The sequence below is a fragment of the Pantherophis guttatus genome, chromosome 2 (genome assembly GCF_059756535.1).
Source record: "Pantherophis guttatus breed Tessera chromosome 2, ASM5975653v1, whole genome shotgun sequence".
NCBI lineage: Eukaryota > Metazoa > Chordata > Lepidosauria > Squamata > Colubridae > Pantherophis > Pantherophis guttatus.
This window is the reverse complement of record NC_142064.1, coordinates 211,774,842-211,791,235: the sequence shown is the minus strand read 5'-3', so window position 1 is coordinate 211,791,235 and position 16,394 is coordinate 211,774,842. Positions and strand designations below refer to the sequence as shown.

The 16,394-nt window shown below is 37.1% G+C and overlaps 1 protein-coding gene across 5 annotated transcripts in view; it reads right to left on the bottom strand.

Annotated features, from left to right (window-relative positions):
- LOC148115508 (uncharacterized) overlaps window positions 1-16,394 on the bottom strand; it is a 139,921-nt gene that overhangs the window by 42,988 nt on the left and 80,539 nt on the right. For all 5 annotated transcript variants that reach the window (XR_015732638.1, XR_015732639.1, XR_015732640.1 and 2 more), the window contains exon 2: window positions 11,940-12,049. The gene's annotated coding sequence lies outside the window, so the exon portion shown is untranslated. The remainder of the gene's footprint in view (window positions 1-11,939; window positions 12,050-16,394) is intronic.

The following is a 16,394-nucleotide window of genomic DNA, read 5'->3' as shown; positions in this document are numbered from 1 at the left end:
TAATTGTTACTATGGTTTTAGCACCTGTAGCTTGCTTGTTAACTGTTGTGCAAGTTTCTAAACTGGATTCTAGGTTTCAAACAAGATTTGTACATTAGACTCTATTGTGCTATGTTTTATTAATTTTAGCAATTAATGCTATACATGGAGAATCTACTTTATGAGATGCCAAAAACAGCAACAACTAACCAAAACCATTAAATAAATAGTTCTTGGAGGAGAAATGGAAACAAATCTGTGTGTCTAGCCTAAAGAACAGAAGACCAGACTGATAGCATAGTTCAAATAACTGAAAAGTTTTTATATAGATGAAGGAAATTCTTGTGAATTGCTCAGAGTTCAGGACTTCATCTAACTGACTTAAATGATGGGGAAAACCTTGAAGTTATCACCCCATATTATATTTCACAGAATGCTATTTAAGATATGAATAAAATGTATATGGAGTTCTCTTTAAGATCTTGATAGATGGAGATCTTTAAGGCTTATTCTTTGGGGCAAGGTTTTAATATCTACATATTTCCCAGAATATTATAATTTCTGTATGCAAACTACTTAAAAATTAATAAAGTGATGTATGAATTGAGATCCCTTGTTTATAAACATGGTTAATTCATTATTAATATGCTGTCCAACTTATTCCAGAAAGTCAGACAGTTCATAAGGAATCACTGAGGAATTTATTTAGAGCAAACTGCAAGGTATTGGAAAAAACAAATATAGATTAATTAAAATATTTTGCTAAGCTATGGTTTGTTCAGCCATGTATATTTAAATACTAATGGCTAGATCCAATCACAATAAACCACAAACCATAGCATCTAAAACAAAAATGGCTAGTTCACAACAGGCAAACACAGGGCTGAATGCACTGTATAATAGTAGTAGCAATCAGTTTTGAGTCAAATTCTTGATGTTCAACAAGCAGAAGAGGGCAAGATGCCTCAAAGCCATATAGATGATGTAAATTTGTGCAATCTGAGGTCAGAGATTAAATGTAATGAAAGTAATGTAAACAGTTTCTTTATCTGGGAAAAAAGATTCTTAATTCATCAGTGGATTACCACTATATTTCAAGTTTTATATCTCTAGTTTTCTGAAGAAAGAATTGTTTCTGTGGGGAAGCAAAGTTCCTTACTCAATAAGGCCATCAGATGTCATTGTAATGTGCATTACTATTGGCAATACAGCAGAATTAATCATGGTTGTGTACCACCTCTATGTGATTCTGCAGTTACAAAAAGGTATTCTAAAAATTTGAGTCATGATGATTTCCAGTTCTTCCTACCAAGCTGTTCCCTTTCTTTGTTTCTTTGCCCTGTTTTGACTTCCAATCCAATAAGATGCAAATTGGCTCTTTTTCCTGGCTTTTGGAATAAAAAGTAGTAATTAAGAAAATTAATTAGAAAAAAGTTAATCATGTTTTAGTGTCTAGGGTCTAACAAACCATCTAAGCATGAAAAGTGTTTGAGAGCCACAGAAGCCCCTAATTAGACCTGTCCTTCTCTGTTATTTGGCAAAGCATACACTGCCTTCCCCATCAAGAATATGAATCAGAATCCCCCCCCACATAAGCATGAATTCTATCTAATTTTTTCAACAAGACTTTGCAACAATGAGCCTCTGCAAATCTGCTTTTTACAGCCAGCCTACCTGCTTTGTTAAAAATTAACACAAATGAGCATTTTTTAAAAAAGTAGTAGATGCTACATTCAAATGTTTTGATCAGTGATTGGGGAGAGGGCATGGAACTCAGGGATAGATATGGAAAGTGGAGAACTGAACTGAAAGGAAGGGAAAAGTGAGGCTATGGGAAAGAACTAGAAGTTGTCTTTTCTGAAAATATCTTTCCACATGACCAGTCTAGTCGAAATGAACAACTTTATTTTGATGAGTTTTAGCAAGAATTCTTTCAATAAAAATAAATCTAATCTTTTTTTCTTCACTTGCAGGTCAAGAATAAGATTTCACTATTCAATCATATTAAAAATTAGAGAATACAGTACAGACTCTTCTGCCATCTTGCATGCATGCACGAAGTTAGTATTAAGCACAAAACTCAGCATTTGAGGATGTTTGGATTTTCACAGAATTTGATGGAGAATTTACTTTCTCCATACTTTTGTAAATTCTCCATCAAATCAAGCTTGATTTGCAATCACTATATGCAAATACAACCATGTAACAAGATGTTGCCTTCTTCCATGATACTTTTTAAAAACTTTCCAGCTAACCTCCAGTCCCCAAATTCCTGGTGGTTCACCACTTGTATCCTCATGCTCACCCCCCCCACTTATGTACTAGTTCCATCCTTAGCTTTTCAATATTAACCATGGAGAAAATCTATTTCGGTGGTCACTAAGAGTCAACAATGACTTAATGGCACATAATCAGTCCATGAAGTTTGGCTAAGTACTGCTATCCAGTCATGCTTCCACAGTATACCAAAGCTTGGGGTTTTTTTCCCCTTCTGTTCCTTTCTATACTCTTGAGCATTTCTTTTCTTTACTCTTGCAAAAATATTCAATACTTTTGCAGGGCAAAGAACCAGCTGACAGACTGTATCAAGAGCTGCAGGCTGAATTAATATTAACAAAATTGGCCCGCTCTTTATGTCTGCTTTGTAAAAATTGAGATCATTTTTCAAAATCAGAGATCTGCACTTTGAAACCCAAAGATTAATTTGCCACCTGTGCTTCTGTTTTGTTTTTATTTGTGGTCTGTTTTGAAATCTGGAGCAAAAACAAGACAAATGCTGCTGACTGCGGGATTCCTTTTCCAAAGTGGTGACAAACTGTTAGGAAAACACACACTGAAGTGTGGTACCATTTTCTCAGGAAGCAGAAGAGGAATCCAGGTGACAAAAAACCCACAGAGCTTGAGGACATGCTAATGAGAGACTAACAACAATATGGTTTCACTCCTCATTTCATTTCCAAATATGGAAGTTGGCTGAAGTGTAAGTGAATCCTACATCAAAAATGGTGATTGGACAATATCTGCCCTGTTGAATCTGTGCACCAAAACCTGACTGAGACTGACTGGGGGCTGTAGTAGACAGATGTGGTCATAGCAATAGCTCAGTGACCCAGGGGTTAGACTAGGAGTGGAGACATCCCAGGTCAAATTAGCCTTCAGCCACAGAAGCTCATGGAGTGACTCTGGGCCAGTCACTCACCCTTAGCTCAACACCTTCACAGGGTTGCAGTGAGGATAAAATGAAAAGAGACTCCCATGGGAGCTACTCCTGTTAGAAAACCAGAATATATAATGAATAAATACATAGTAAAAATATGTCATATATATAAGAAAACTAAGATTTTCTTTTCGGTTTACAAAGTTGTATTTCAGATGATGTATATCAAAAATACAGTCATCCACTTCTTGCCATAAAACTAGGATTTCTCTGTCATGGCAGATGCCCTCTGGAACACCATTCCCCTAAGACTTCTACACCCTGACACTATTGAAATATGGCCTTAAAACCTGGCCCCCAGTTAGAATTGGTAATAGAACACTTGCATTTTGCTGCTGATGTGGTTGTTCCTCCTTCTCTTCTAATAGCTCTACATATCTGTTGCTGAAACGCCGATCTGTCATTAAATACTGAAGTTTCATCAGTTTATCTTGGTTAAAAGTTCTATAAATAAGTATAAGGCAATGACTCTTATGCATGTAATGATGGGTTGTGTAATTAAGTATTTTCAGCAATGGGTTATGACATTTTAACAATGAAGGCAGCATTTTCCTACAGGCATTGGGTGAGGACAATATGTGAATCTGCTATTTAAGATGAAACTGATTGTTTCCCTCCTGGCATGACTTATTTGTTTGCTATTAACTTTTTTTGTCATATTCTCGAAGCTGCCCAAATTTGTTGGCGAGTGGGCTGACTTAGAAATGGAAATTATATGTATAAATAAAATTGTATAAATATTCCTGAGCCTCTGATTAAGGAAAATAAAATAAAATCTGTCCGTGGGCACTGAAAAGAGGGTGATTTTATTTATTAATTAATCACATTTATATAGTCTCCATCTCACACAAAATGGCTCTGAGTGGTGTAAAACAGTCAATAAAAATCCAAATATATAAAATAATCATTACAAAAGTATAGAAAGTCATTTTTAAAAAGGAAAAAAAAAGGAAAAGTCCTCCTTCAAAGACAAATATTGTGTGGTTTATGCTTAAAAGTATTAGACTGGGGCCAGGGCAGGTCACTGAGAAACCGTGTCCCAGTCATACTCAGCCTAATCTGCCTCATAGGTTAGTGAATGGGGGAAAAATAGAGGGTGGTGTGTCAACTATGTCCTTTCAGCCTCAAATGCAAGGTATAACCTTGGCAGCTTTAAGACTTGTGGACTTCATAGTGACTAGGGAATTCTGAGAGTTGAAGTCCAGAAGTTTTAAAAATGGCAGCGTTGAACACCCCTGGTATAAACCAATACATATGCCTCAGATGTAGGGAACTGAAATGTTTAATGCCAAAGCAGGATACAGTTACAGTTGCAGAACAATTAATATCAATGTCAGTGCGTATAATTTACTGAAAGCATGGGGAAATAAGGACTAGATGTCCCTTTATATAACTAAGACTACAAAGAGCTAATAAATGAGAGGTACAAACTCTGTTTCTTATCAGTATACTGCTCCCCAAAATTAATCTACTAATGCAGCAAAAGCTTATTTTCATGGACTAATTGGCAGGAGAGGGTCCCATTGTTAACAAATTAACTTATCTGTGGTGATTTGCATAATTTGCATCATGATGTCATATAGGGGTATATGGTTTGTGTAATGATATCGTTACACAAATGATATGAATCAATGAAGAAAATTGGTCTTTTCCCTGCAAGTCTGTTGCATGAAGATCTGCACAATCGAAGGCTCACTGTATATTAATTTACTAGAAGCATTTTCATGTTAATGTTTTGCAACAAAAATATCTGAGAATCTTGTGGCAACTTAAATACTAACATTTATTATTGTATAAGCTTCCATGGATCATAGCTCAGTTTATTAGATGTATGGAGTAGGCTTTTGCTTACAGCTATTTTCAGGGAAAGGAAACGGGAGATTAATGAAAGAAGTGAGATAGAATTGGTTTAGAAGTGACCAGGAAACAAAGTAGCTTTCTCTCCAGCCAAAAAAGAGAGAGAGAAAAATGTAGGCAGAGAAAATATAATCAGGAAGGCAGGCAGCTAGCCAAAGACGAAATGTTATAATCTTGGGTGACTTCAATTACTCTCATACTGATTCCATAGATTTATACTCAGGTCTCAATAAAGACTCAATTCTATTATATATGGGAGACATGGCTGTGCCTTAGATCATCTAATTATGGAACAATCATGGAGTCAGCATGGAGGCTAAGAAAATGGGACAAAGATCCATGCAAATGAGAATGACCCTGGACACCTTCAAGTAAAGTTGGAGGGAGTGGAAACAAGCAGAAGGTAGATCCTGTTCCCATTTGCAGTTTCTTCTGAAAACCCAAGTCTCTCTCCACCCCCCCCCCCATGCACAACATTTCCTTGTTCTCATCCTCAGACCAGGTGTGAAATGGCCTTAAGTTGTCATTAAGTGAAATAGTATTACAGCCCCCTTAAGATGATGCTTCAAGGTGTGTAAAATATGTTGACGTTTTGTTACCCACTTATCTTGCAAGGATCTAAAGAGATGCCCTTACAGGATTGTCATTAGACATGTATTTTGGGAGTGTTGAGAGATAAGGGCAGATTGCCCTCCCTCCTTAATCATTACTTAGCCTTGCTGACAGCCATTGTTTTCCTTGATTTTGCCATCTTTGTTGGCATGTTCTTGTCTTGGATCCTTTCAATGTCTGTTACTTCCCCTTTTTCCAATCACAATAATAAAAGAGCTAGAGACTAGGATATTATTCCTGCAACAGTTTGAAGTTAGTTGGGGGCTAAATAAACTGCAACATGAGAGGGTTCTTAGCCCTATGTTCTCTCCTCAGACGGAGAAGGCAGTGACAATGTGAGCTAGGGATGTGTAAGACTTATTTATTTAAAATAATTGTAAACTTCTTCTGTCAATGGAACCTCTAGGCAATGAACAACAAAGCAAGTGGGGTTCAGAACAACTGATTCTGAACTTGAGGCAATGTTTTGCATGGAAAGTAGGGTTGGGTCAGTGGTGAAATCTAATTTTTTTTACTACCGGTTCTGTGGGCGTGGCTTGGTGGGCGTGGCAGGGGAAGGATACTGCAAAATCCCCATTCCCACCCCACTCCAGGGGAAGGATACTGCAAAATCCCCATTCCCTCCCCACTCTGGGGCCAGCCAGAGGTGGTATTTGCCAGTTCTCCGAACTACTCAAACTTTCCGCTACCAGTTCTCCAGTGGGTGGGTCCAAACTCTAGGTCACAACAAAACCTTACCAGCAAGAAATATTTTACTTAATACAAGGTTGACTTCCTGAGAAGCAAAACTACTCTGTTATCAAATTCATTATGATATGATATGAATGATTTGTCAGAAAATCCAATCCAATAACAATTCCATACCAAATGGAAAGTTCCCAAAATGTGAGAGAAGAGGTGGAACGAAGTAGTCCGTTAGGAAAGTCAAATCTTCTCAAGTCCTTGGTGATATTCATGGCATAATTAGAATCATTCCTCAAAGATCTATATTAATGGGGCTTGGGCTGGGTTTAGGGAGATACAATTGGCACAGGAAGCTATGATTGCCTGACAGAATATGATTTGTAAAAGCATATTTTGAATTAAGAGAAAATCCCAAAGGAGGTGGTTTTTGCCCTATTCTTTCCTTTTATCCTGAATTTTTTCTACCAATTTCTTCAGGTACTCTCCAGAAACTCCTTCAAATTGTGCTGTATCCTTCATGATAACTTCAGAGAAATACTGGAAGATATACTTAAAAAAATGTGACAGGATTATTGAAAAAAAGAAAGCAGATTGTAACAAAACTTAATGAAGAAATTTCACCTTAGCAAGATACTGGGTCTCTATAAGAGACCCAGAGCTCCCATATGATTTTGTTGATCTTACAATAAAATCATATAACTCCAGTCTTTAAAACCATTTTTATAAGATAGCCATTGTAATACTTTCCTCTCTTTGCCGAATGGAATCTCAGTGTGAGAATAAAAAAAATTATCAACCTTCCAGTTCAATATCTTATCCCACCCCCAAGCTGTATTGGAAGCTTTATAAATTAGGTAAAATTTTAAAATGTAAAGATACTTTCAGTATATTTGGAGTATGTACATGTAGCTAGGCTTGACCCGTTAAAAATTTCAGACTTGGGCTTGTCAAAAGCATTTAACAAAAACCCATCATCAGAAAAGCCTGAATAAACAGCTGTCTTGGAATAAAGAGTAATCTCTTTTATTGGTAACAGATTAAAGAATGGAAACAGACAATTTTGTGCTGTCTAGGGAAATATCTGGAAAGAGCTTTCAGTTATCTGGATTCAGGCATAAACAATAAAATAAGGAGTTTATGAAGCACTTAGGTGAGACATCCAAGGCAGACTGTGAAGGCTGAGTGGACAACAAACTGAAAATTAAATTCAGTATGGTTTGCCTGTTGAGCAAAACAAATCATAATTTTACATAATTGATGAGGGGATCTGAATTGGCTAAGACTGTTTGGGGGGGGGGGAAGGACTTAAGGGAAGTGAGCAGTTTACAAAGAAAAACAAATTTAGTACAGAGCAGAACTGAAAAAAAATGAACTCCATTTTGTAAATTATTGAAAAAGAAATGGAAAGTAATGCTGTTGGTAGCATAGCATCTATACTGTACAGTACAATGTAACATATGTCAAAAGCTGCATAGTTGCTAAATCATCCGTACAAAGCAGATAAGGGCAGGAAAGGGCAACCGATGTAATCAGAGACAGGATAAGTTTTTGTTCAAGATCTATTTGAGAAACTTCAAGAGCTGACAATGAAAAAAGGATAAAGCTTAATAAAATTATTGTTAAAAACAGGGCAGACAAAGTCTGCAATTATAAATATATTCAATAGTGAATATTAAATTAAACACAGTGAACCTACGTAGGATTGTGTTGTCAATATCTTTTTACATATCACCAAATTTAATGTAAGTATTTTATTGCCACAGAATGTTATGTTGGCCTTTAAAGAAGTATTAGCAAATTCATAGAAAAGATCTGTCAGTTGCTACAGTATTGGTCATCGCAACCTGATGGACTCTTAATTTTCAGAAATGTTTGAATCCTGAATGCCAGTCGGCCACTTTCTATGGATTCTGGCTTCTGTTATAAACAGAATCCCAGTGTAATTGAATTTTTAGCCTGCTCAGTCTTTCCCAGATTCATCCACACAATAATAGATAACTGAAGTTCTAATGATTTGGGAGTAGGAAAGGATAATTTCCACCTTTCCTAGAGCCATTGCCGCACAGATTTAAATCGTGATCACCATAATCAGAAAACCTGTTCATAAGACAATACTGTGTTTCCATTCAATAGAGGTAAAAGAGGATGCCAGACAGTAAAATTTGTGCTACCTCTTGTGTGGCCAGGGATCTGTCTTTTAATGCCAGTTTCAGTGGCATTTCTACTGAATTAGAGAAAAAGAAAGGGCTGAACACCATCCATTAGGCTCAAAAGAAGACTAGCACAGTTGACACTGCTGAACAGCGTTGCTGTTCTGTCTCAAGATCAGTGTGAAAATGGCAGGTGGGAAAGAAGAAGAAAATGAAAACGATTAGGAGCATCTCAAACCTTTCTATCTGGGTCCTCCAAAACCTCATGTCTCTCAAGTCAGAATAATTCTGCTCTCCTTGTCAGTTTCAGCCAATTATTTTGGCTAGATTTCATGCCAGGATCTATAAAGAATACTACTGAATTGCCAAGTTTTGGAAAATTTATGTACATTGGTTTATGTGCAGCTGTAGTGAAATAATTAATCACTATACAGTGATGTATGTTCATGCCTTGGGTTATTTATAAACAATAATACAGGGATAAAAATCAAATGAATAAATACATAAATAAAATATTCTTATTTGTTGAAGGAAACATATGCAGTCTAAGGAAAATGAAAGAGAACAAGACTGTTAAGGAAGTCAGAGGGCTTGGAGATGTTTCAGAGATTAGAGTTGAAACAAGGTACAATCTAAAGACACAAAAATACGAGATATAACTGAAGGTGATGAAATTCAAATTCTCCATGCCAGAAAGAATGAGGCTGATAAAATATGTATTTACATGATGAGCAAAGAAAGATAATATAGTTTACTCTGATCTTTTTTCAATTTGAAATTTATACTTAATTTTTTTCTTTTATTGGACAAACTCTTATTTGAATCCCATGAAATGTTGAAACTTCACAGAACATAGCTTAAAAAACCACCCCAAATCAAAACCATAAATATAGGAGCAACATGATTTATAATAGTCTGTTCGTTATGCATCGGCCATATTGAGAGCAGGCTGGCCTGAGGAATGGGCAAACTCTGTAATCTTCCTGCTTATTGCACTGAACAAAATGATAACCCCCAGGTTGGAGGATCAAGGGTTTTTTTTAATACAGAATGAAACAAATGAGAAGAGATTTATTTTTTTTTCCTCTGTAAAAATAATCATGAATAACAATACGCAGTTTGCTATTATTTGTTCCAGACAAAAGATGTTAGAGAAAACATAACCTTGTTTTGAAGTTCTAATACCAAACACCACAAATACTGCCAATGTTGTAAGGAAAAAAGAAAGATGCCTACATAGACTATGAGATTGAGGCACAAAGATACTGTTTGCCCAAGATGCTGTAGGACTTCTAGTGATGTAAGCTACCATGAGCATTGAACTCATGTTCCTGAGTTCCCATTCCTTCATCTTTTAATTACAGGCTACATTTTTTATCTCTCCCATGAATGAATGAATGATACCTCCCCCCCACCACACACACGTACATACATGCACACTAAAATCAAAACTGGTGTATCCTGATGTTTTGTCAATTTGTAATGAAATTAAAATTAAATCATTCAAAAAAAAAGCATAATCATTTTTAAATGCTTGTTGTAATAAGAGAAGCCCAAGTGTCACTTGAAATATATATATCGTATATGCTGGGAGTAGAAGTTAAATTTAGGTTTAAAAGCTTCAATTTGTATTCGCTTTTACCTTCTCTTTTAAAAGTTTTAATAACAATTATATTTAAAAAAGGAATGAGAAGGTAATGGCCTTTCCTTTATGTTCTTTCTTAACTCAAGGATTTTCATTGACCAAAATCCCTGGCTGAAGACACTTTGCACCTCTCCCTTTCAAAGGAACTGGTGATTAGAGATTTTCAGCAAGGCCAATTGTCATTATGATTATCATCAATTTTATTTATACAGGACTATAACTAGATCCAGAGCTTTTTAATGAGCAAACTGTGGCAAATGATTATTGCTTGCTACTGCAGAGCATTTAGAAATTAACACAAAGCACATGTTTTTCAAAGCATATTTTTCCTTCCTCCCACAGATAACATATAAACGCCTTAAATTACTGAAGTGGAATGGTAACTAGGTAGAAGAGGGTTCCAAATTAGAATAAAAACAAATGCTTATCTTGGTCATAGGTCAATACAGCAAATTAGAAATAGAGGAACACGGAGCTGGAAAAAAACCAAAGTGCATGATTCTAAGGCAAATGTGATTTTTGCTGGATAGGTACAGGACAAGGAGTCATCAATCAGTAAATTATGTACAGGCTGCATTATCCAACGAAAGGGGGGGTTATTTACATGTGTTTTGAATCCAAAAATAATGGTAAGAACATAACAGGTAGATAGAAGTAAAGCTGAAAAGCACAGTGAGGGATAAATTGCTACTTCCAACTGCCCAGAATTTCCTGTGCAAAAGGAAAAGGCAGCAGGATGAATGATTGAGCAAATTATTTTCATAACCTCTAAAGGATGATCAATATGACAAATTATGATGATACTGAATCATGGTGGCAAAGATGCTATTAACTTCATTTCCCTCAAAACCCATTCCGCCCCCCTTTTTCAGAACTGCTAAAGAGAAGCCCAAGTGTCACTTGAAATCTGTGTTAAAATACACACAACACTCACACACCCCTCTCTTTCTCTCTCTCTTTTCAGAAATACGTCACTTATCATTTAAATATGCAAGACAAATTGTTCAGGACATAATTATATTCATACTTGAAACAATGCTTGCTCCCTCGGCCATTCCCTCTTCTAGTTTATTTCATCCTTCATTCAGTCATTCGTCCAAGGAATGCTTCTCCAGTGGAGGATCCCATTAACTTCCTCAGGATCAACCAACTCAAATTCCTCCAAATTAATAGGGATCGGGTTTGTTTTAGTCACTTCCAAGGGATCTACCCAGCCAGAGTTCAAGTTTGAGTGAAGTTGAGAGACTTTATCTGACAGAACATTCCTCACAGCAGCCCTTCGGTATATGATCTAATCCTTCTTTACCTAGGAGGGACCTGGTTACCAGAAACAGGGCTGCTGGAGAGCTATCTGAAGAGAGAATGGGACAACTTGCTGCAGCCAATTTGCTGCGGCTAAACTCACCATGGCAAACTCGCCACAGCCAACTCGCCACAAGACAACTCGTTGCATGACAATTTAACAATTCTATTTAATTATTTAAAACAAATAAAAATTATTTTAATTTTTGCCATTCAAATTTCATTTTGTCCTTCCTTTTGCATCCTTGAATGATTCTATTCCACCATATCTTTAATATTAGTGTAACTTTTGTCCCGTCGCAAGTTGTCCTGTGGTAGTGGTGAGATGGCTGTGGTGAGTTGTCCTGCAGTGAGTTGGCTGTGGCAAGTTGGCCGTGGCGAGCTGGCTGTGGCAAATTGTCATAGACCCATCTGATGATGCAATAAGGACAGATTAATACGTATGTTTTGCCAACCTTATTGCCACAAGGTAAGTTCCACTATAGATTCTTACCTGTGCTTAGTTGACTTCACTCTTCACTTTGTCAACTTAATGTATTGATCTGTTGACTTGTACCACCTGAAGTCCTAGGGCTTCAAGCTCTGTTCAAAGGTGTTACCATTCTGCAATTTTTATGGGGAAAGAATTAAATACATAAGGAAAATAATATGTTTTTATTTAATATTTATCCTGGGCCAAACTATTTTTTAATACTTGTTTTTGAATAACTTCCCATGGCCACTTCCTAAAGAATGCTTCTCACCCTGAATGACATGTAAAAGCCAATTACGACCCCTTAGTTTGAAAAAGTGGCACAACAATGTGTTAAATAGAAAGTAGTTGACAAGAAGCTCCTTTCAGCTGTGGTGCTCGGCAATACCTTCCTGTTTCTGGCATTTGATAGTGCTACACAGCCTCTGAAGCTGGAGATTGTTAAATACCACCTCTACATGCACAGACAGTATGAGTTGAATAGCATTTTCTGGGAACATTACTAGCAGAAGTTATTGCCTCTGTGGTCTCTGGAATCCCCACAAGCAGCTGTTTTTGTAACATTGGAAGAGGAGGTACAAGGTTAGATGAACCATTAGTTTGATGTGGAAAGCTGCTCCTTCCGCTGAATGATAGTAGTCAAGTTTACACATGTTCAAACCATATGTGTGTGTGGGGTGGTTGGTTGGTTGGTTGGTTGTGTGGGTGGCAGGATGAAATCTCTGAACCATGCATCATTCAAATGAGTAAATTCATAATAACTTTTATGCTATAACAACCACGGTAAAATAAGATACGAAGCTTTTTTATCTCTACAGATGGCATTCATTTTAACATCAGCCAAACCCTGGCACAGAGTAATGTGAATTCACCTGCAGTTTTGTGGAGTGGGTGTAGACATTGCTGCTGCCACCTGCTTAACGCTTATTTTGCAGGAATGATTGCAATGAGCTTGGCAGCAAAACTTTATCTGAAATGCCAAGGGGGGGTGGGAATCCACAAAAATACATGTACAGGTGTTTCAGAAGTGAAATCCCAAACTAGGATGAAAGAGCCAAAGGAACAGATTGTTACAAAATTTAGAAATATACTTAATGGGAAAAATGTTTTGCCAGTCAAAAATCTTGTCCAAGTCACACATATACATTTTGTGGAAAAGTTAATTTCTCAAAGATCTGTCTGTTCCAAACAGATATCATGACCTAGCAACTAGCTTAGAACTTGCTGTTGTACAGATAGTTTTTCCGAAATACCGACTTTTGGAACAGCAGCTGTCTTCATACTAAATCTTGCACAAAGGCTTATCTGCTGAAATCTATGGTCTTTCTTGGTCAAAACGAAACTGAAAACGGCTACACTTTTGACCCCTGTGAAGGCATCTCCGTGAGAAACTTAAACTCTTCGTTTCCCTCTCCTGAAACACAAGGATCAGAGCACAACATTGAGACTCATTGCCAAACCATGTTATCATGGCCCAGAAAAGGTCACCCACAGGTTAGCGCATGAGATCAAATGTATTGTACTACCTCTTTTCCTTTCTTCTTTCTGTTTCTGTCACTAATCAAAGATCATACTAGAATGTCTCGTGGAACCGTTCTGAGAAATAAATTTCAAAAGATTTAGATAAGAGCGGTGTCAGGCGGGCTGGGACAAAGTTAAGAGGCTGAGAACACAGCATAATGATAAATGGTGGCTTTCTGCAGAACTGAGAAAAAAGCGTCCAGAGGGAAATCACAGTGATGAGAATTAAGATTCGTTTTCCTCAACATCTCCATTAATGATTCAGGAGAGGAATTAAGTAGCACTGTAATAAAATTCCCACATGAATCTAACTGAAGAGTTGCACTTTCCAAAGAGGAAATAAATTAATGCAAACCAGGTCTAGAGAATGATGAGTATATGCATTGAGATTAATCTTGGAATAACATAGGCTAAGAACAATGCTAAAAGCGGTTTTTTGGACAAAAGTTCTGAGGGAAAAAAAAAACATTTATAAGGAAGTATAAATCTGCAATTTCGGGGGGGGGGAGCACAGTGTCAGGTTATATGCAGGACTACCTTTCTCTAAAAATTAGGTTAGATAGGATGGGCCCACTCTTAGTCCCTTCGCTTAAACTTTGCCATTTTATAGGAAAGAGCTAGAAAACATACATACCTTTTCATGGTAATCTCTGCCCTAGAGAATACTCTTGCCCCAGAAGTTTAGCAGGTCTCTACCTTCCCAGCTTCTGAAATGCACTGAAGGCCAGGCTTTCCCCCCAAGCACTAGGATAGAATGATGTGACTGCACATCAGAAGCTTGATTCTTGCACCAGATTTTTGTTTTTATGCATTTGGTTTTAATAATTTTAAAATGGTTTTTATGTGGTTTTAATTTTTGCCTGGGAGCTATCCAGAGTTTTTTATAAGAGGGGTACCTAAAAGTGCTTTTTTGAAAGGCAACATGACTTGTTTTTTTTTCTTGAAGACATTTTGCTTCTCATCCAAGAAGCTTCTTCAGCTCTTCAGTCCCAGCGGGAAAAAAACAAGTCCTGTTGTCTTTCGAAAAAGCACTTTTGGGACAAACCATGACCTGGATGACTGAGAATCTCAATAGGATATAAGAGGGTAGCATATAAATGTTTTAAATAAATATAAAGTCATCAAAGCAATTTTAAATTAATCTATTTTATCTTGTGATTTAGAATACCTTACCATAAAGCTAGCTTATTATCTGTGTTACATATTCTTGTAATCCCCTATTAGGTTACTACATGATGTGTTAGAGTGAAACTACAACATTTGAAACACAGAATATCAAGAGAATATCAGGTTAGAGAAGGATGATTTATGAAGATATGAAATGAAAATGAATAAACAGTGGGGAAAAAAACAAAATAAAATGAACATACCTACAACTTTCCTATGTTAGGATCAGTGAGATCGAGGGAGGCAACCTCTCTCACAGAGAACTGTGTTAGGAATGCTGGGTATTTTAGGAATTGAAGTCTTAAAGTTACTTAAAGTTTGAGAAGCACTGTTCTAGTTGTTGATAGATTCCACAGGCAGCATCTAATGAGTATGTAAGTTAGAGTCTAGCAACATCGGGCCACAGTTTTCCGAAGCTGCTGTTAATGTACCGTACATCATACCTGGAGCAATTAAGGAGTCCAAATAATTAAGAATTGCATTCCCTTTTTGCTTCCTTTTGTCTATGATCCTGCAAACTGACTGGAGTGCTCCTTGTTCTCCCAGCCATGGATCTGCCTTTCCTTTGTTTAGCTTTCTTTCTTATGGTAGGTATGAGACAGTGGTGGGTTGCCCCCGGTTCACACCGGTTCTATAGAACCGGTAGTAAAACCGGCAAGAGGCTCCGCCCACCGACCCTGACATCATCAGAACACTTCTGTGCATGCGCGCTCGCTTCATTCATGCACGCCCCATTGCAAACCGGTAGCAAAGGTAAGTAGAACCCACCCCTGGTATGAGATGAATGCTACAGGATAACTAAATTTTGCTGAACCATTCTTACTTCAAAGCATTGGGGAAAGAGAGTTAGAATGGTTAGAATGACAGCCAATATATTCCATCCAGGTCTTCTCTGGAAAGGAATTATTAGCAATAAAGTCTACTTGAACATTTTCTAGATGAGCATGAAAAGAGAGGGAGAAAAAAATTCTAAATCTGAGTGTGTTTTGCCTCAAACAGTTATTGAAAAATTATCCTGTCACCTTTGTTCCATTTCATCTTGTTTCAAATGTAGATAAAATTGCATTATTTGTGATAAATGTAAGATTCAGGAGCTTAGGACTTCACAAAATATGCTTAGCACATCTCAGTCTTCTGGAAATCTCCTCACCTTCTTTTAAAAGTCCATGGAACCTGAATGGGAATTGCATGAACTACATGATAGCTGTTTGGAAATGATAGGATTATTACCTTGTAATTTCTAGATAGGATGAGATGTTGGAGAAGGCTGTTCTGTAAACTTCAAATTTTAACTCCAAAGCCAGCTGGGTGACCTTGGACCAGCTAGTTTCTCTCTGAGCCCTGGGAAGCAGGCAAGGGCAAACCACTTCTGAAATCTTGCCAGGAAAACAGGCAGTTGCCAGGAATCAACACTAACTTGAAGGCCAAATTTAAAAAAGTGTTGTCCAATTTTCTGACTAATTAGCATCCTTAGAATGAAAAACCTTCAAGTTCTCATGTTTGAAATGCCATTACAGAGGTCAGTATTACAAAGGCCCATGAAGATTATGAAGCAGTTCTATTTCTCCTTTACTTGCCTAGAGAACTAGCAGGCAACAAAGGAAATAAAAGTCAATAGGTAAAGAACAGCTTTTGTTACTCCCTGTCTTCTTACTATTGACAGTGAATGGAGATGACATTTGGATTTTCTGAGCTCAATCCTTATTGCCGCATTGCTTTTATTAGTAAACTAAATAAACCCATTTCCCAAAACACCTGAATATACTCCTTTTTCAGCTTTTCCTTAAA